The sequence below is a fragment of the Ranitomeya imitator genome, chromosome 1, assembly GCF_032444005.1.
Source record: "Ranitomeya imitator isolate aRanImi1 chromosome 1, aRanImi1.pri, whole genome shotgun sequence".
Lineage (NCBI taxonomy): Eukaryota > Metazoa > Chordata > Amphibia > Anura > Dendrobatidae > Ranitomeya > Ranitomeya imitator.
In genome coordinates, this window is record NC_091282.1 from 342,917,718 (window position 1) to 342,938,635 (window position 20,918).

A 20,918-nucleotide genomic window follows, 5' to 3' on the forward strand; every position below is an offset into this window, starting at 1 on the left:
AAAAAAAAAAAAAAAAAAAAATCTGTGGGAGATTCATATTGCCCCTTCTGCTTGTGTGCCAGTCTTGACTCCTGGGTGTGCCATCTCTCTCTCTCTCCCCAATTGTGGGCCATAGAAAGCCTATTAATTTTTTTGCTTGATTTGGGTTCCAAAATCTACCAAAAAAAATCACTAAATCAATCAGTGGGAGATTAATATTGGCCTCTGGGCTTGTGTGCCACTCCTGACTCCTGTGTGCGTCATCTGTCACTCAGTGGGCCCTAGAAAGCCTATTTTTTGTTTTATTTGTTTTCTAAATTCTCCCTGAAACAATCATTTTATTTTCTTTGGTTTCTAAATTATTCCTGAAAAAAATCATTTTTTTTTGTATTTTTTTTTCTCTCAAGTCTCCCTGAAAAAAAAAAAAAAAAAAAATCTGTGGGAGATTCATATTGCCCCTTCTGCTTGTGTGCCAGTCTTGACTCCTGGGTGTGCCATCTCTCTCTCCCCAATTGTGGGCCATAGAAAGCCTATTAATTTTTTTGCTTGATTTGGGTTCCAAAATCTACCAAAAAAAAATAACTAAATCAATCGGTGGGAGATTAATATTGGCCTCTGGGCTTGTGTGCCACTCCTGACTCCTGTGTGCGTCCTCTCTCACTCAGTGGGCCCTACAAAGCCTTTTTTTTTTTTTTTTTCCTAAATTCTCCCTGAAACAATCATTTCATTTTATTTGTTTTATAAATTCTTCTGTAAAAAATAATTTTTTTTTTATTTTTTTTTCTTCTGAAGTCTCCCTTTTAAAAAAAACAAACACAAATCAGTGGGAGATAAATATTTACATTTGCGCTTCAGTGACAGTCCTGCGTGTGTGCCATCTCATTTGTTGCCAACAACAACAGAGTGTGTAACATTGTGGCTGATTTTCGTTGTGGTCTCACCCACCTGTAAAGGGGTAGCTAAATCATACTGAAGTTATAGCTCACCGTGTAAGTTGTGTGACAGCAACAAATACCGTTCGTTTGGTAACGTTTTTAAAACAATGAGGAAGTCTGGTGGAAGAGGTCGTGGCCGGGGGCGTTCATTGTCAGCTGGTAATGAGGGCAGTGGTAGTGGTGGAGCATCAGCTGGTCGTGGGAAAAAAAATATTGCACCTAAGTCTGGAGCTGTGGAGCCAGGTTCGTCGTCTGGCTACACAAGGCCTCGAACGCTCCCTTTTCTGGGAGTAGGAAAACCGCTTTTAAAGCCGGAGCAGCAAGAGCAAGTTTTGGCTTATCTTGCTGACTCAGCCTCTAGCTCTTTTGCCTCCTCTCGTGAAACTGGTAAATGTCAAAGCAGCGCGTCGTTAGTGGATGTTCACGGTCAGGGACAAGTCGCTTCCTTGTCCTCTTCAGCAAAAACAACAACAGAGAAGAATGCAGCAGGCGACACAACTGGTTACTCCATGGAGCTCTTTACACATACCGTCCCTGGCTTAGAAAGTGAAGCAGTTAACAGTCCATGCCCATTACAAGTTGAATCTGACATGGAGTGCACTGATGCACAGCCACAGCCAGACTACTATGCTGGTCCTTTGACTCAGACCACAACATTGCCCTCGCAGGGTGCTGATCAAGAATCAGACCCTGATGAGACTATGTTGCCCCATCACGAACGCTATACCACCGACCGACATGGTGACACAGACGAAGTTGCACACGAGCTACAAGAAGAGGTAATAGATGACCCAGTTCTTGACCCCGATTGGCAGCCATTGGGGGAACAGGGTGCAGGCGGCAGCAGTTCTGAAGCGGAGGAGGAGGGGCCGCAGCAGGCATCAACATCGCAACAGGTTCCATCTGCCGGGCCCGTATCTTGCCCAAAACGCGTGGCAAAGCTAAAACCTGTTTTAGGACAGCGTGGCCATCCGGTTAAAGCTCAGTCTGCAATGCCTGAAAAGGTATCCGATGCTAGAAAGAGTGCAGTCTGGCATTTTTTTAAACAACATCCAATTGATCAGCGCAAAGTCATCTGTCAAAAATGTTCAACTACCTTAAGCAGAGGACAGAATCTGAAAAGTCTCAATACAAGTTGCATGCATAGACATTTAACCACCATGCATTTGCAAGCCTGGACTAACTACCAAACGTCCCTTAAGGTTGTAGCACCCTCGGCCAATGAAGCTAGTCAGCAATGCAACATCCCTTCCGGCAGTGTAGGGCCACCATTTTCCGCACCACCTGCAGTATCTGTGCAGGTTTCTTTGCCAGGCCAAAGCCGTCAGGGTCAGGGAATCACCAGTTTCGTAGTAGGAAACACTGCATCTAGGGCACCGGTGGCAACAATACCATCTCCCACCGTCTCTCAGTCTGCCATGTCCACCGGCACCCCCGCTAGTTCCACGATCTCCAGCTCTCCAGTCCAGCTCACCCTACATGAGACTATGGTTAGAAAAAGGAAGTACTTAGCCTCGCATCCGCGTACACAGGGTTTGAACGCACACATAGCTAGACTAATCTCGTTAGAGATGATGCCCTACCGGTTAGTTGAAAGCGAAGCTTTCAAAGCCCTGATGGACTACGCTGTACCACGCTACGAGCTACCCAGTCGACACTTTTTTTCCAGAAAAGCCATCCCAGCCCTCCACCAGCATGTTAAAGAGCGCATCGTCCATGCACTCAGGCAATCTGTGAGCACAAAGGTGCACCTGACAACAGATGCATGGACCAGTAGGCATGGCCAGGGACGTTACGTGTCCATCACGGCACACTGGGTAAATGTGGTGGATGCAGGGTCCACAGGGGACAGCAAGTTTGGGACAGTTCTGCCTAGCCCACGGTCTAGGAAACAATTGGCTGTAGCCGTTCGCACCCCCTCCTCCTCCTCTTCGTCCTCCTGCAGAAGCGAGAGCTCGTCCACAGACCGCAGTCGCACAACCACTCCATCCGCAGCTGCCACTGTTGCACACCAGGTCTCCCATTATGGGGCAGCTACTGGCAAACGTCAGCAGGCTGTATTGGCTATGAAGTGTTTGGGCGACAACAGACACACCGCGGAAGTTCTGTCCGAGTTCTTGCAGAAAGAAACGCAGTCGTGGCTGGGCACTGTAGATCTTGAGGCAGGCAAGGTAGTGAGTGATAACGGAAGGAATTTCATGGCTGCCATCTCCCTTTCCCAACTGAAACACATTCCTTGCCTGGCTCACACCTTAAACCTGGTGGTGCAGTGCTTCCTGAAAAGTTATCCGGGGTTATCCGACCTGCTCCTCAAAGTGCGTGGACTTTGCTCACATATCCGCCGTTCGCCCGTACACTCCAGCCGTATGCAGACCTATCAGCGTTCTTTGAACCTTCCCCAGCATCGCCTAATCATAGACGTTGCAACAAGGTGGAACTCAACACTGCACATGCTTCAGAGACTGTGTGAACAGAGGCGGGCTGTTATGTTTTTGTGGGAGGATACACATACACGGGCAGGCAGTAGGATGGCAGACATGGAGTTGTCAGGTGTGCAGTGGTCGAAGATTCAAGACATGTGTCAAGTCCTTCAGTGTTTTGAGGAATGCACATGGCTGGTTAGTGCAGACAACGCCATAATAAGCATGAGCATCCCCCTAATGCGTCTGCTGATGCAAAGTTTGACGCACATAAAGGATCAGGCGTCTGCAGCTGAGGAAGAGGAAATCCTTGATGACAGTCAGCCATTGTCTGGCCAGGGCAGTGTACAGGACGAGGTAGCGGGCGAAGAGGAGGAGGAGGACGAGGAGGATGATGGGGATGATTATATTTTTAATGAGGAAGCTTTTCCGGGGCCACTGGAAATTGGTGGCGCGGCAAGGCCGGGTTCTGGTTTTTTGAGGGACACAAGTGACGTTGATTTGCCTGAAACTGCCCCTCAACCAAGCACAACTGCAGATTTGAGAACTGGAACTTTGGCCCACATGGCGGATTATGCCTTACGTATCCTCAAAAGGGACACACGCATAACTAAAATGATGAATGATGACGATTACTGGTTGGCCTGCCTCCTTGATCCTCGCTATAAAGGCAAATTGCAAAATATAATGCCACATGAGAACTTGGAACTAATATTAGCAACCAAACAATCAACTCTTGTTGACCGTTTGCTTCTGGCATTCCCTGCACACAGCGCCCGTGATCGTTCTCACACGAGCTGCAGGGGCCAGCAGACCAGAGGAGTTAGAGGGGCAGAAATCAAAAGTGGCGTTGGCCAGAGGGGTTTTCTGACCAGGTTGTGGAGTGATTTTGCTATGACCGCAGACAGGACAGGTACTGCAGCATCAATTCAAAGTGACAGGAGACAACATTTGTCCAGTATGGTTACAAACTATTTTTCATCCCTTATCGATGTTCTCCCTCAACCGTCATTCCCATTTGATTACTGGGCATCAAAATTAGACACCTGGCCAGAATTGGCAGAATATGCATTGCAGGAGCTTGCTTGCCCGGTAGCTAGTGTCCTATCAGAAAGAGTATTCAGTGCTGCAGGTTCAATACTAACAGAAAAAAGGACTCGTCTGGCTACCCAAAATGTAGATGATCTAACCTTCATTAAAATGAACCACAACTGGATTTCGAAATCTTTTGCCCCACCTTGCCCGGCTGACACCTAGCTTTCCTATGAAAAGGTCTTGCCTGTGGACTATTCTGAATGCCTTTTCCAATCTCGTAATTTTCAGCACCTGATTGTCCAGCATACGACATGTTTACACCTCACTAAATGGCCAAACTCCCCACACGGGGCCGTGGTATCGACACTTGGCGACAGCACCCGTGAGAGTGCAGTTTGTCTGAAGAGGTGGGTGAGCCCGCTTTTGGTCGACGGCACTGCCACTGGGTCCCTCCTAGTACAATAAAGTGTCTCTGGCGGTGGTGGTGCGCACCCAACATCAGACACACCGTTGTAATATGAGGGGCCCTGGGCCTGTACCGCCGGCCACAAGACAGTTTCCCCCCACCCCAGCTCAAACAGTGCTCTACCACTTGCAAAATTATCTCACAGCTCCACCAATGTTTAGTCTATGCGCTGACATCCTTCAATGCCTGCCACTGACAATACCATTGTATTGACATTTTTGTTATGTTAGGCCTTCGATGCCTGTCTGTGGTCACTCCTTCCACTAGGCCTCCACTGACCACACCACTGCTGCCCGTGTACCCCTGGAACCAATTTAAAATTGCCTACAGCCATGTGTTATTATTTTAGGCCTTCGATGCCTGTCTGTGGTCACTCCTTCCACTAGGCCTCCACTGACCACACCACTGCTGCCCGTGTACCCCTGGAACCAATTTAAAATTGCCTACAGCCAGCCCAATTTTTTTATTTTAGGCCTTCGATGCCTGTCTGCGGTCCATTCTTTCAACTACTACTACACTGACCAGGGCACTGCTGCCCGTGTACCCCTGGAACCAATTTAAAATTGCCTACAGCCATGTGTTATTATTTTAGGCCTTCGATGCCTGTCTGCGGTCACTCCTTCCACTAGGCCTCCACTGACCACACCACTGCTGCCCGTGTACCCCTGGAACCAATTTAAAATTGCCTACAGCCAGCCCAATTTTTTTATTTTAGGCCTTCGATGCCTGTCTGCGGTCCATTCTTTCAACTACTACTACACTGACCAGGGCACTGCTGCCCGTGTACCCCTGGAACCAATTTAAAATTGCCTACAGCCATGTGTTATTATTTTAGGCCTTCGATGCCTGTCTGCGGTCACTCCTTCCACTAGGCCTCCACTGACCACACCACTGCTGCCCGTGTACCCCTGGAACCAATTTAAAATTGCCTACAGCCAGCCCAATTTTTTTATTTTAGGCCTTCGATGCCTGTCTGCGGTCCATTCTTTCAACTACTACTACACTGACCAGGGCACTGCTGCCCGTGTACCCCTGGAACCAATTTAAAATTGCCTACAGCCATGTGTTATTATTTTAGGCCTTCGATGCCTGTCTGCGGTCACTCCTTCCACTAGGCCTCCACTGACCACACCACTGCTGCCCGTGTACCCCTGGAACCAATTTAAAATTGCCTACAGCCAGCCCAATTTTTTTATTTTAGGCCTTCGATGCCTGTCTGCGGTCCATTCTTTCAACTACTACTACACTGACCAGGGCACTGCTGCCCGTGTACCCCTGGAACCAATTTAAAATTGCCTACAGCCATGTGTTATTATTTTAGGCCTTCGATGCCTGTCTGTGGTCACTCCTTCCACTAGGCCTCCACTGACCACACCACTGCTGCCCGTGTACCCCTGGAACCAACATCAGAAAATATAAAAATAAGTATTTTGCTTATAAAAAAGAAAATGCTGGAGAGATATCAAATGCAGACATTTTAACATTAAAAACAAACACACAACTAAAATCTGGTACAGTACTAAAAATGGCCACCAGCTACAATTACTTTCTCCTGCAAGTAGTTAACTGAAAGGTTTTTTAAATTGAAAACACAGATATGGCATCCACCGAGTGTTGTCCTGTCGCGTCTTCTTTATATTATTGCCGAGAAGATGCAAAACAATGAAAATAATAAAATCATTAATTACCAAAATAATAGAGAAAGTCAACACCACATTGCAAATAAACATTCATTCCAAATAAAGAAGCAGGGCGCGTCCGAGGGTGAGTATATACCTAATAAGAATATAATCACCCTCGGACGCGCAATGCTTATTTCCAACAGCCTTCCTTCCTAAGAATCAGCCCTTCCGTGGTGTAGAGAGACGTTGTGTTACACTCCAAGGTGTTCCCCAGGTTGCCTTTCCTGAGCTTCGATCTTCCGGCTCTCGTTTAGTAGTTGTTGGAAACTACGCTGCATTAGGCCTTCAAATTGGGTATGGGGTGTAGAGAGATGGTGTGTTCCACTCCAAGGTGTTCCCCAGGTTGCCTTTCCTGAGCTTCGATCTTCCGGCTCTCGTTTAGTAGTTCTTGGAAACTACACTGCATTAGGCCTTCAAATTGGGTATGGGGTGTAGAGAGAGGGTGTGTTACACTCCAAGGTGTTCCCCAGGTTGCCTTTCCTGAGCTTCGATCTTCCGGCTCTCGTTTAGTAGTTCTTGGAAACTACACTGCATTAGGCCTACAAATTGGGTATGGGGTGGAGAGAGATGGTGTGTTACACTCCAAGGTGTTCCCCAGGTTTCCTTGCCATTGCTTCGGTCTTCCGACTCTCGTTTAGTAGTTGTAGAAAAGTACACTGCATTAGGCCTACAAAATGGGTATGGGGTGGAGAGAGATGGTGTGTTACACTCCAAGGTGTTCCCCAGGTTGCCTTTCCTGAGCTTCTATCTTCAGGCTCTCATTAAATTGTGGTTAAATGGAACAACTGCATTTGGCGTACTAGTTGGTTTGGGGCCTACTATCGGTGTCTGCCACTCCTTGCTGTTCTCCTGGTTTCCTGTCCTGAAATTCCATTTTCAGGCTCTCGTTAAGTAGTTGTTAATGTTAGACTGCATTTGGCCTACTAGTTGGGTTGGGGCCTACTATCGGTGTCTGCCACTCCTTGCTGTTCTCCTCCACTGAACAAAGCTGTGCCGCCTGTTTACTACGGTTGCCAATTTTGAACTGCATTTCGACTACTTACTGATTTGGCCCTACTCTCTGTGTCAGCCTCTCATTCCAGTTGTCCTCCACTGCAATGCCCCCTGATTAGTCCTGTGTTACCAATTTTGAACTGCATTTAGCCCACTTTATTCTTTGGGCCTATATCTGTGTTTCCACTTCATCGTGCCCATTGCCCAGCCAGTGATAGATGAGTCTGCTGGTACATTGACCCATAACGCAACATTCCCCGTGCATGCTACACAACAACATTGTGACCCTGCTGAAAGTCAGGTTGCTCTTCCCGCATACCATACCACCTTACACGGGGACAAAGAGGAAGGTGCAGATGAAAGTGCAGGTTCCTTCATCAGGTGGGGGGAGGAATACTAGTTGGCGACGTCACTGGCACAGGGCCTCTCATAGTACGCAAAAGTGTTGCTGCCGGTGGGAGGCGCCCCCGCCGTACAAACACACCGCTGTACTTTGAGGGGCCCTGTGCCAGTGCCAATGCCAACAAGTGGGCCCCCCCTGCTTGCTCAGGATCACAGCACTTGCAAAGTTGAAATACTTACCTCTCCCTGCTCCACTGCCGTGACGTGGTCCAGATTTCCTGGGCCCACTAATTACTTGAACCAGCCCTACCCCACACAACTTTAGCCAAATGACCCCCAATTTCAAATGCCTTCCAATTATTATAAGGTAAATTACGCTTGACAAGCTTCATTAAGAAGAATGGATGGTTTTGACATTAAAATGGGCACTCTAGGTGTTTTCCTGGCCCCCACTCACTGCCGACTATGCTGCCCCATTGACTTGCATTGGGTTTCGTGTTTCGGTCGATCCCGACTTTACGTCATAATCGGCCGATTTCACTCGACCCGACTTTTGAGATAGTCGGGTTTCGCGAAACCCGGCTCGACTCTAAAAAGGTCAAGGTCGCTCAACTCTATTGGTGACGTGTTTCTATTATACTTTTCCTCTGATTGTTCCACTCCTGGTTTTGGCTTACAAATGCTGAGGTAAAATACTGACCAAATACTGAACGTGGCCTTAAGCCGGCGTCACACTTAATGCATTAAAAATCGGACCGATTCTCTGGGCTGAAAGTCGCAGGAGTGTTCTCCATATGGTGATCCATGTGTAATCCAATTGCAATGCGATAATGCGATTTCCTTGCATCTATGTATGTATCCGTATGACATCTGTATGCAATCTGTATGCAATGCGATTTTAACATGAGATTTTACATACGGCAGTTCTCTGTCATTTACACATAGTTTTAAAATGAAATATTCTTCAAAACACACACACACACACACACACACACACATGTATATATATATATAAAATAGATAGATAGACTAAAAGCCGGCAAATGATCTGCCGCGCACAGTGTAATCACAGGGTGATAGGTTAGAACAGAATAGATAGAATAGAAATATGCACATAAAGTACATATTTATATATATACTGTTAGATAGAAGAAAAGCCGGTAATTCATCTGCCGGCTTCTGTAATCTGGAGGGGCCCGGTGCCAGTGACGTCGCCAACCAGTATGCCTCCCCACCTGATGAAGGAATCTGCACTTTCATCTGCACCTTCCTCTTTGTAAGGTGGTATAGTATGCGTGAAGAGGAACCTGACTTTGAGCAGGGTCAGATTCTGGCTGTGTAGAGTGCAAGGGGAATGTAGCGGTCAGGGTCAATGTACCAGCAGACTCATCTAGCAGTGGCTGAGCAATGGGCAGGATAAGGAGGAAACACAGATATAGGCCCAAATAATAAAGTAGGCTAAAAGCAGTTCAAAATTGGTAACAGGACTAAACAGGCGGCATAGCTTTGTTCAGTGGCCCTGTGGGGAGAGTCAGCCCATTTAGGGAGGTATAAAAATGGCCTATGGTGGACATTCAGCAGCTGCAAATGGCGGAATTGGAGAAGTCAGTAAGAGGAGGCCAAAAGCAAGACATTTTTCAGGCAAGCTACATGTCAGCAGGAGAAGGTGGGACAAAATTATTTGAAATCCATGATTGGTTCATTTTAATGAAGGTTAGATCATCAACATTCTGGGTAGCCAGACGTGTCCTTTTTTAAGTCAGTATTGAACCAGCGGCACTGAAGACTCTTTCTGATAGCACACTAAAAGCAGGGCAAGCGAGCTCCTGTAATGCATATTCTGCCAATTCAGGCCAGGTGTCTATTTTAGATGCCCAGTAATCAAAGGGGAATGACCTGTGAGGGAGAACATCGATAAGGGAGGAAAAGTAGTTTGTAACCATACTGGACAAATGCTGTCTCCTGTCACTTTGAATCAATGCAGCACTACCTGTTCTGTCAGCGGTCATTGCGAAATCACTCCACAACCTGGTCATAAAACCCCTCTGTCCAACGCCACTTCGGATTTGTCCACCTAACACCTCTGCCATGTGTGAGAACCATCACCGCTGCTGTGTGCTGGGAATGCCTGAACCAAACGGTCTACAAGAGTTGCTTGTTTGGTAGCCAATATTTGCTCAAGGTTCTCATGTGGCATGATATTTTGTAATTTTCTTTTATATCATGGATCCAGGAGGCAGGCCAACCAGTAATCGTCATATGTCATCATTTTGATAATGTGGGGGTCCCTTTTTAGGATACGCAAGGCATACTCAGCCATGTGGGCCAATGTTCCAGGTGTCAATTTACTGCTTGTGCTGGGTTGAGGAGCACTTTCTTGCAAATCAACATCACTTGTGTCCCACAAAAACCCTGTACCTGACCTTGCAACACCACCAGTTTCTATTGCCCCCTGAGAATCTTCCTCCTCCCATAAATATTCATCCCTATCATCCTCCTCCTTCTCCTCCTCTTCGTCCGCCACCTCATCCAGGAGAGTTCCCTGAGCAGACAATGGCTGACTGTCATCAAGGCTTCCCTCCGCTGCAGACGCCAGCTCCTTTAATGGGCATCATACTTTGCATCAGCAGATGCATTAGTGGGATGCTCATGCTTATGATGGCATCGTCTGCACTTACCAGCCATGTGCATTCCTCAAAACACTGAAGGACTTGACAGAGGTCTTGGAGCTTCGACCACTGCACACCAGACAACTCCATATGTATCCTCCCACAAATTAATTACAGCATGCCTCTGTTCACACAGCCTCTGAACCATGTGCAGTGTGGAGTTCCACCTTCTTGCAACGTCAATTATTAGGCGGTGCTGGGGAAGATTGAGTGATCGCTGATGGTTCAGCATATGGCTGGAGTGTACGGGCGACCGGCGGATGTGCGAGCAAAGTCTGCGCACCTTCAGGAGCAGGGCTGGTAACTCCGGATAATTTTTGAGGAAGCACTGCACCACCAGGTTCAAGGTGTGAGCCAGGCAAGGTATGTGTTTAAGTTCTGAAAGGGCTATGGCAGCCATAAAATTCCTTCCGTTATCACTGACTACCTTGCCTGCCTCAAGATGTACACTGCCCAGCCATGACTGAGTTTGTTGCTGCAAGTACTCGGTCAGTACTTCCACAGTGTGTTTGTTGTCACCCAAACACTTCATTTCTAACAGCCTGCTGACGCTTACCACTAGCTGTTCGATAATGGGACACCTCGTGTGCAACAGTGGATGAGCTTTCGCTTCTGGAGGAGGAGGAGGAGGAGGAGGAGGGGTGGCGAACACCTACAGCCAACTGTTTCCTAGACCGTCGGCTAGGCAGAACTGTCCCTCTATGGCTGTCCCCTGTGGACCCTGCATCCACCACATTAACCCAGTGTGCCGTGATGGACACGTAACGTCCCTGGCCATGCCTACTGGTCCATGCATCTGTTGTGAGGTGCACCTTTCTACTGACTGTTTGTCTCAGTGCATGTACAATGCAGTCTTTGACATGCTGGTGGAGGGCTGGGATGGCTTTTCTCGCAAAGAAGTGTCAACTGGGTAGGTCATAGCGTGGTACTACGTAGGCCATCAGGGCTTTGAAAGCTTCGCTTTCAACCAACTGGTAGAGCATCATCTCTAACGAGATTAGTCTAGCAATGTGGGCGTTCAAACCCTGTGTATGCGGATGAGAGGATGAGTACTTTATTTTCCTAACTAGAGTCTCTTGTAGGGTGAGCTGGACTAGAGAGGTGCATATGGTGGAACTAGCGGTGGTGGTGGTGGACATGGTGGATTGAGAGGGTTGGTGATGGTATTCTCGATGTTGGCCTACATACAGTGTTTCCTACCAATAACCTTGTGATTCCCTGACTGCTTTGGCATTGCGACGATACCTCCACATTTGCTGCTGGTGGTGTCCTAACCAGTGGGCTTACAGTGAGGGAAGCAATGTAGCATTGCTGACTACCTTCATTCTGAGCAGGTGCACCAACGGTACGGGACGTTTGGTATTTAGTCCAGGCTTGCAAGTGCATGCTGGTTAAATGTCTAAGCATGCACGTTGTATTTAAATTTTGAAGATTCTTCCCTCTGCTAAAGGTCTTTGAGCATTTCTTATAGATAACTTTTGACTGATCATTCGGATCTTGGTTAAAAAATTGCCACACTGCACTCTTCCTACTATGGAATACCTTTTCAGGCATTGCACACTGTGCTACTTTCACCGGATGGCCACGCTGTCCCAAAACTGTTTTTGTTTTTGACAAACGTTTTTGGCCTGATACGGGCCTGCCTTATGACAGCTGTTGCGATGTAGATGGCTGCTGCGGATCATCCTCCTCCGCTTCAGAGCTACTGGCAGCGGCACCCTCTTCCCCCAATGGCTGCCAATCTGGGTCAACAACTGGGTCATCTATCACCTCCTCTTCAATGTCATGTGCACCTTCCTCTGTGTCACCGTGTAAGGTGCTATAGCATTCGGGACGGGGCACCATAGTCTCAGCAGGGTCAGATTCTGGCTCAGTACATTGCGAGGGAAATGTAGTGATCTGAGTCAATGGAACAGCATTATAATCTAGCTGTGGCTGTGCATCAGTGCACTCCACGTCCGATTCATCTTGTAATGGGCAGTTAACAATTTCCAGTTCTAACCCAGGCACGGTATGTGTAAAGAGCTCCATGGAGTAACCTGTAGTGTCGCCTGACGCATCCTTCACTTTTGGTTTGGGTGAAGGACACAAGGAAACGTCTTGTTCCTGACCGGGAGCATCCACTGACGACTCGCTGCTTTTATATTTGGAACTTTCTGAAGAGGAGGCAAAAGAGCTGGAGGCTGAGTCAGCAAGGAAAGCCAAAACTTTTTCCTGCTGCTCCGGCTTTAAAAGCCGTTTTCCTACTCCCCGATAAGGGAACCTTCGAGGCCTTGTGTAGCCAGACGATGACGCTGGCTCAACACCTCCAACCTTAGGTGCTATTGTGTTTTTGCCACTACCACCAGATGCACCACCACCACCATCAGTACCTGCTCGCAACCACCGCCCACGGCCTCTTCCACCTGACTTCCTCATTCTTTGGAAAATCTAACCAAAATAACAACCGTTATATGGTACTGTAAGACAAGGTAGAAGGTGTATATAAACGTGTTGAGATTTTAAATCTCTCTTTTTGGGGGGGAAGACTGAACAAAAAATCAGACACAATGTAAGTGGCAGAAAATGGCTGGCTGATATACGACAAACTTACAGGACAGAAGTATATCCACTTTGTGAGAATTTGAATCTCCCCTTTTTTTTTGGGAGACTGAACCACAACTTAGGCCCAGTGCAATCTAAGTGGCAGAAAGTGGCTGGCTGATATACAATAAACCAACAGGATAGAAGTATATCCACTAGTGTTGAGCGATACCTTCCGATATTTGAAAGTATCGGTATCGGATTGTATCGGCCGATATCCGAAAAATATCGGATATCGCCGATACCGATACCCGATACCAATACAAGTCAATGGGACACAAATATCGGAATGTATCCTGGAATGGTTCCCAGGGTCTGAAGGAGAGGAAACTCTCCTTCAGGCCCTGGGATCCATATTCATGTAAAAAATAAAGAATAAAAATAAAAAATATGGAGTATATCCATTTTGTGAGAATTTGAATCTCCCTTTTTTTGGGGGGAGACTGAACCACAACTTAGGCCCAGTGTATATAACAACGCAATCTAAGTGGCAGAAAGTGGCTGGCTGATATACGACAAACTAACAGGACAGAAGTATATCCACTTTGTGAGAATTTGAATCTCCCCTTTTTTGGGGGGAGACTGAACCACAACTTAGGCCCAGTGTATATAACAATGCTATCTTAGGCCGGTTTCACACGTCAGTGGCTCCAGTACGTGAGGTGACAGTTTCCTCACGTAACGGAGACACTGACTCACGTAGACACATTGAAATCAATGTGTCTCTGCACATGTCAGCATGTTTTCACGGAACTTGTGTCAGTGTGCAAAACACGGAGACATGTCAGTGTTTGTGGGAGCAACCGGATTACACGGACCCATTAAAGTCAATGGGTCCATGTAAAACACGTACCGCACACAGACGCTGTCCGTGTGCAGTCCGTGTGCCGTGCAGGAGACAGCGCTACTGTAAGCGCTGTCCCCCCCAGTGTGGTGCTGAAGCCGCCATTCATATCTTCTCTCCAGCAGCGTTTGCTGGAAAGAAGATATGAAAAATACTTTTTTTTTGTTTTTTCGTGTTTTAAATAAAGATCCCTGTCCCCACCCCCCTCCCACCCCCTGTGCGCCCGCCCTCTGAAAATAAAATACTCACCCAGCTCCCTCGCAGCGTCCTGTCCTCGCCGCAGCTTCTCCTCCTGATAGCCAGTTTTCTACTCCACACTGATGATGGGCAAAAACCCCGAAACAGCTGTCTGTGGATGGATACCATGCTTGGCAAAGGTGGTTTTCCTTTATTGGATGTTTTCCTTTATTGGATGCTGCCCTTCCCTTGGTTGTTCCTTCCTGGGGAAAGGCCTGGCTATTCACTGCCTGCGTTGAGAAACACGTGATGGTGTCTCCACAGCTCCTCTACATAAACTCGCTAGTGTGACGCCGGCCTTAGTGACAGAGCCAATTTTGTGCTTAGTGACCAAGCCAATTTTTACAATTCTGACTACTGTCACTTTATGTGGTTATAACTCTGGAATGCTTTAAAGGATCCCACTGATTCTGAGAATGCTTTTTTATGACATATTGTACTTCATGTTAGTGGTAAAATTTCTTCGATATGTCTTGCATTTATTTATGAAAATGTGGAAATATGGTGAAAATTTTGAAAATGTTGCAATTTTCAAACTTTGAATTTTTATGCCCTTAAATCAGAGAATTTGTTGTGCAATTTCTCATGAGTAAGCTGATACCCAGTATTTGGGGGAAAGCCACTGTTTAGGTGCATGGCAGGGCTCAGAAGGGAGGGAGCACCATTTGACTTTTTGAAACCAAAATTGGCTGGAATCAATGGTGGCACCATGTCGCTTTTGGAGACCCCTGATGTACCTAAACAGTGGAAACCCCCAATTCTAACTACAATCCTAATCCCAAGACACCCCTAACCCTAATCCCAACCCTAACTATAACCCTAACCACAACTCTAACCCCAACACACCCCTAACCCTAATCCCAAACCTAACTATAACCCTAACCACAAACCTAACCCCAACACACCCCTAACCCTAGCCACAAACCTAACCCTAACACACCCCTAACCCTAGTCCCAACCCTAACCCTAATCCCAACCCTAGCCCTTGCACTAACCCTAACCCTAACCCTAGCCCTAACCCTAACTTTAGCTCAGCTCACTTTCGCCCAACCCTAAACCTAACTTTAGCCCAACTCACTTTAGCCCATCTCTGACCCTAATGGAAAAATGAAAATAAATATGTATTTTTTATTTTATTATTTTTCCCTAACTAAAGGGGTTATAAATGGGGTTTTATTTAATTTTTTTTATATTTTGATCACTGCGATATGGTCTCTCACGGTGATCAAAATGAACCAATAAGAAAAAATTTCCTATTGTTGATGGGTACTGGCCGGCAGATTTCGGTGGGCACTGCGCATGCGCCCGCCATTTTCTCCTGGAAGAATATGCAGGCAGCCAGGGGGACTTCACGGGGGCATGCAGGGACACCAGCGGTACCAGGAGGGTGATTGGGGGACCATATTTCTCTCTCCTCTGATGTGCGATCACATCAGAGGAGAGAGAAATTAAGAAAAAAAATTTCCAACACCGGGGTTGGTTTTCAACCCGAATAATGTTCTCTGGGGTCTCAGCTACTCCCGGTAGCCAAGACCCTGGAGATATTCTGATGCTGGGGGCTCTATACACTTAAACCTCAGCACCATTAAAAAGCGGTCCTGTGGTTTAAGTACCCTTAGCTGCTGTCTATGTATTCACAGAAGGCTGTCGATCAGGCAGTCGAGAAGTTGTAACATCGTGATATAGTCAGTAAGATTGAAAAAAGGACATCAAGTGCAACCTTTCATTCACAGGGCTGATTTAGAGGATTGATACAGATTAGTGATTATTGATTATTTGTTGCCAGTTTATCCCAGCTGTATAGGGGATTTCTGCCCACAACAAAGTAAAATGTATGAAAGGAAAAAGGAATGAACAGTGTGAATAATCATTCTTCATAACTTCCAGTCATCTCAGATTCAGCAGGGCTGTCCCGGTTTGAAGGTTCAGTCCCGCCACATGAGAGCTTTGTCCTGGCTTTTGATACTCACCACTCTCTAACTTCTCCATTGCGCATTAGCTCTTCCTCCTCAGGGGCAGTGCAGCTTCTTTCCGCATAAACTAAAACATATATTCACTGCTTCTCCTGTGATTGGGTATCCTAGAATCTGAACTGACGTCTCAATGTTCTCAGGCAGCAGCTTTATTTATGACTCAGTGGTCATATTGATAAACATAGGAGAATTTGGTAATCTTGACTAGAGTTGAGCGAATTTTTCAAAATTTGGTTCCAATTATGGTCAGCGCCGAATATTGTTTTTTGTAATGCACAGCTGAACGTCATTGGAGTAAATGTGGGTAGAAATGAACGCATATGTTCAAAATCGATCATCAAACATAAATTCGGCAGGAATAGAGTACTAATATGGCACAAATATGGCAAATTCAGATTGGGCAACCGATTCCGAACATATTTGCTCAACTCTAATCTTGATCTGTATTGCAAGCAGTAGCCCCAGAAGCAGAATATGTATGTACATAGAGATACATTCTATAAAAACAATGTATTTTATGTTCCATGTATACTGAGGTGAAGAAAAAGTCAGATTTTTTTGTTCCTATAAAATAATAAAAAGCAATTAGAAAAAAGTATTTTTGTGAGTCTCCCCTGTAATCAAACCCACAACCCTCAACATTACAGGCAGGAGCTAAAGATATTGAGCCAGAAGTTCTGGTGATGTAATGAGGAGAATTTTATGTACTTGATCTGTATTGCAGACAGACAGGCATGTGGAGACTCCATGTCTACTACTTGTGAACATGGATTTACAGACACCAAAAAACTGGGTATATAGATAAAAAGAACCCGGCACTCAACTTTAGTCAAATTGATGGTTTTTTATTTCGTAGTACGAAAAACGTTTCGGCCTGGTCTGGCCTTCGTCAGTTACTACAATGTTGTAAAGAAAATAGATAATAAGTACATCTGTGACTACATCTTTAAATACATCAGTGGATACATACAGTGTAAGATAAATAAATAAACGGAATAAAGAAAATGAACAGAACAAATAGAAGCAAACAAAAGTATATATAGTGTGTCAAAAGGTCCTGGTATGGCGATGTTAGGAACCAACAATATGAGGAGTACACTAGTAAATCCCAGCCCCCCTGGTGGTGAAAGGGTATGGAGAGTAAAGTGCCCCGTATCGTACTGTACTGAGAGGTGTCTGGGAGAATGTTGAGGGAATACTCCAAAAGGCGTGGTGAACTCCAAGGAGATCCCTAGGAAGGAGAAAAACCCCGTGGTAGGAGCTACTGTCAATCAGCTATAGTAAGTCCGTACCGGAAATATGAGAGGCCCCAGTGAGTGCTAATACCTTGAAAAATGTAAGCCTCCGGTCAAAAGACGCGGCTGCAGATACTGCTGCAGGCTGTGGAGAAGGAAGGAGTGAAGTCAGGGTACATGTCAGATGGCGAAGTAGTCAAGTGGTGTGACATGCTGGGTGGCGACATAGCCCCTGAGGAGAGAATTACCTGAGGGAGAAGAGGGTCCGGACGCGGTGTCCACCGCTGTCAGAGGGGCTTGCCCGAGTGAGGAGACGCCAATGCGGCATTCCTTATGTGCGCGCCGGTCCAACCTGCACTGATATCTACATAAAGAACACTGACCGGAATAGCCTATTGCACTTTGAGAGTCTACATCCCAGAGCAATCAAAAAAGCGATCCCTAAATCCCAAATCCAGCGGGTAACCCGCATAGTCTCGGACAACGAGCTACGGACACAAAGAGTGTCAGAGATGGAAGCCAAATTTCATGCACGAGGTTATCCTAACTCGTTCCTTCAAGAATCCCAGACACCTAACCCTAACAACAGGTCAAAGTCTAATAAACGTGTTCCATTTGTTCATTCCTTCCGCGGCTGCAGTATCTGCAGCCGCGTCTTTTGACCGGAGGCTTACATTTTTCAAGGTATTAGCACTCACTGTGTGTATGTGTGTGTGTGTGTATGTGTGTGTGTGTGTATGTCCGGGATTGGCATCTGCACCGTCGCAGCTACAGCCACAAAATTTTGCACAGTCACACGTCTGGACCCCGAGGGCGTCATAGGCTATATTGTGAGGCGAAATTTTAACCCCGCGCGTTCCAATTCACCAAACAATTTTGCCCCTATCTACATAATGGGGAAAAAAGTGAAAGGAAAAGTGTTGGAAACGTCGCAGCTACAGCAACAAAATTTTGCACAGTCACACGTCTGGACCCTGAGAGCGTCATAGGCTATGTTGTGAGGTGAAATTTTAACCCCGCGCGTTCCAATTCACCAAACAATTTTGCCCCTATCTACATAATGGGGAAAAAAGTGAAAGGAAAAGTGTTGGAAGCGTCGCAGCTACAGCAACAAAATTTTGCACAGTCACATGTCTGGACCCTGAGAGCGTCATAGGCTACGTTGTGAGGTGAAATTTTAACCCCGCGCTTTCCAATTCACCAAACAATTTTGCCCCTGTCTACATAATGGGGAAAAAGTGAAAGGAAAAGTGTTGGAGGCGTCGCAGCTACAGAAACAAAATTTTGCACAGTCACACGTCTGGACCCTGAGAGAGTCATAGGCTACGTTGTGAGGTGAAATTTTAACCCCGCGCTTCCCAATTCACCAAACAATTTTGCCCCTATCTACATAATGGGGAAAGAGTGAAATGAAAAGTGTTGGAGGCGTCGCAGCTACAGCCACAAAATTTTGCACAGTCACACGTCTGGACCCTGAGAGCGTCATAGGCTATATTGTGAGGTGAAATTTTAACCCCGCGCTTTCCAATTCACCAAACTATTTTTCCCCTATCTACATAATGGGGAAAAGTGAAAGGAAAAGTGTTGGAGGCAAATTGACAGCTGCCAGATGTGAACAAGGGGGACTTAAAGAATGAGAGCGATGGCGCCAAAGAGTATATACCGATCAGTTGCTAAGGTGGGGCCCCGACATGAGATACTCACCACACATGGGGATATGAACACACACAAAATGCGCCACACACTACCACGTGCTTGAACACATATACCACCCTCAGCACACATTTCACCACACGTACACCAACCTCGCCACATAAAAGTCGAAACACAAAAGTCGCCGCTCAAAACTCACCACGCGCAAAACTCGCCACATGCAAAAACTAGGCTCACGCAAAACTCGCCACAAGTGCAAAACTCACCTCATGGAAAACTCGCCACACGCAAAACTTGCACACGCGGAAAAATTGCCACATGCACAAAAGTTGCAACACATGCAAAATTTGCCTCACACAAAACTTGCACATACTCAAAAGGCACCAGACATAAAACTCACCACGCGCAAAACTCGCCAACGCGCAAAACTTGCTGCACACAACTTGCTACACTAACCTGTCACATGCAACTCGACACACAAAAAGTTGCTACTCGCATGTTGCCACACAAAACTCATCTCACAAAAGTCGCTACATGCATGTCGCCACACACAACTCAACACACACAACTTGACAGACGAAACTCGCCCTAAAACACACACAAGTCTGGTATTAGCCTTCAAAAATAAAAATCTGATTAATAAGCAGACAAACTACAAGAGCAACAAATGTACCATATAGGAAATACAGCAGCTGTCAGTCACATGACCTGTCTATTATGTGTATGTGTGAGCTAATATATACTGCCAGGGGGAGGGCTTCCTTCTTGGCTGGGGATTTATCAGGCTGCCAATTTATCTTACAAATACTGAGGTAAAAATACTGAGCAAATAACGTGTTAACGAGGTCTAATACAGGAGATCACACAGGTATATACTATATACAGGGGAGATGACACACAGATATATACTATATACAGGAGAGATGACACACAGATATATACTATATAGAGGAGGAGATGACATACAGGTGCATACTATATACAGGAGGAGATGACATACAGGTATATACTATATACAGGAGGAGATGACACACAGGTATATACTATATACAGGAGCAGATTACCTACAGGTATATACTATATACAGGAGGAGATGACATACATGTATATGCTATATATAGAAGATGACATACAGGTATATACTATATACAGGAGGAGATGACACACAGATATATACTATATACAGGGGAGATGACACACAGGTATATACTATATACAGGAGGAGATGACTTACAGGTATATACTATATATAGAAGGAGATGACATACAGGTATATACTATATATAGGAGGAGATGACATACAGGTATATACTATATATAGGAGGAGATGACATACAGGTATATACTATATATAGGAGGAGATGACATACAGGTATATACTATATACAGGGGAGATGACACACAGCAGGTATATACTATATACAGGGGAGATGACATACAGGTATATACTATATACAGGAGATGACATACAGGTGTATACTATATATAAGGGAGATGACAAACATGTATATACTGAGGTGAAAATGAGAGGTGTGAGGTGAAAATGAAAAGGTGTGAGTGCAAAATGAGAGGAGTGAGGGAAAATAGTGTAGTGATCGGAAAATGACAGATGTGAGGTCGAAATGACAAGTGTTAGGCGGGAATGAGAGGAGTGAGGGAGAAAATGAGAGGTGTGAGGGAGAAAATGAGAGATGTGAGGGGGAAAATTAAAGATGTGATTGGGAAAATGAGAGGCGTGATGGGAAAATAAGACAAGTGAGGTGCTATAACTAACCACAGTTATTTACTATGCCCAGGCAACGCCGGGCTCTTCAGCTAGTTTATAATAAAAGACTTTATTCTGGCTATGTCTTTATTTATGGAACGCCTGGT

General features: G+C 45.9%; 1 long non-coding RNA gene across 2 annotated transcripts in view; it reads left to right on the forward strand.

Annotated features, from left to right (window-relative positions):
• The window catches only part of LOC138671662 (uncharacterized), a 174,672-nt gene that overhangs the window by 112,897 nt on the left and 40,857 nt on the right, over nt 1-20,918 (forward strand). The gene's annotated exons all lie outside the window — the stretch shown is intronic.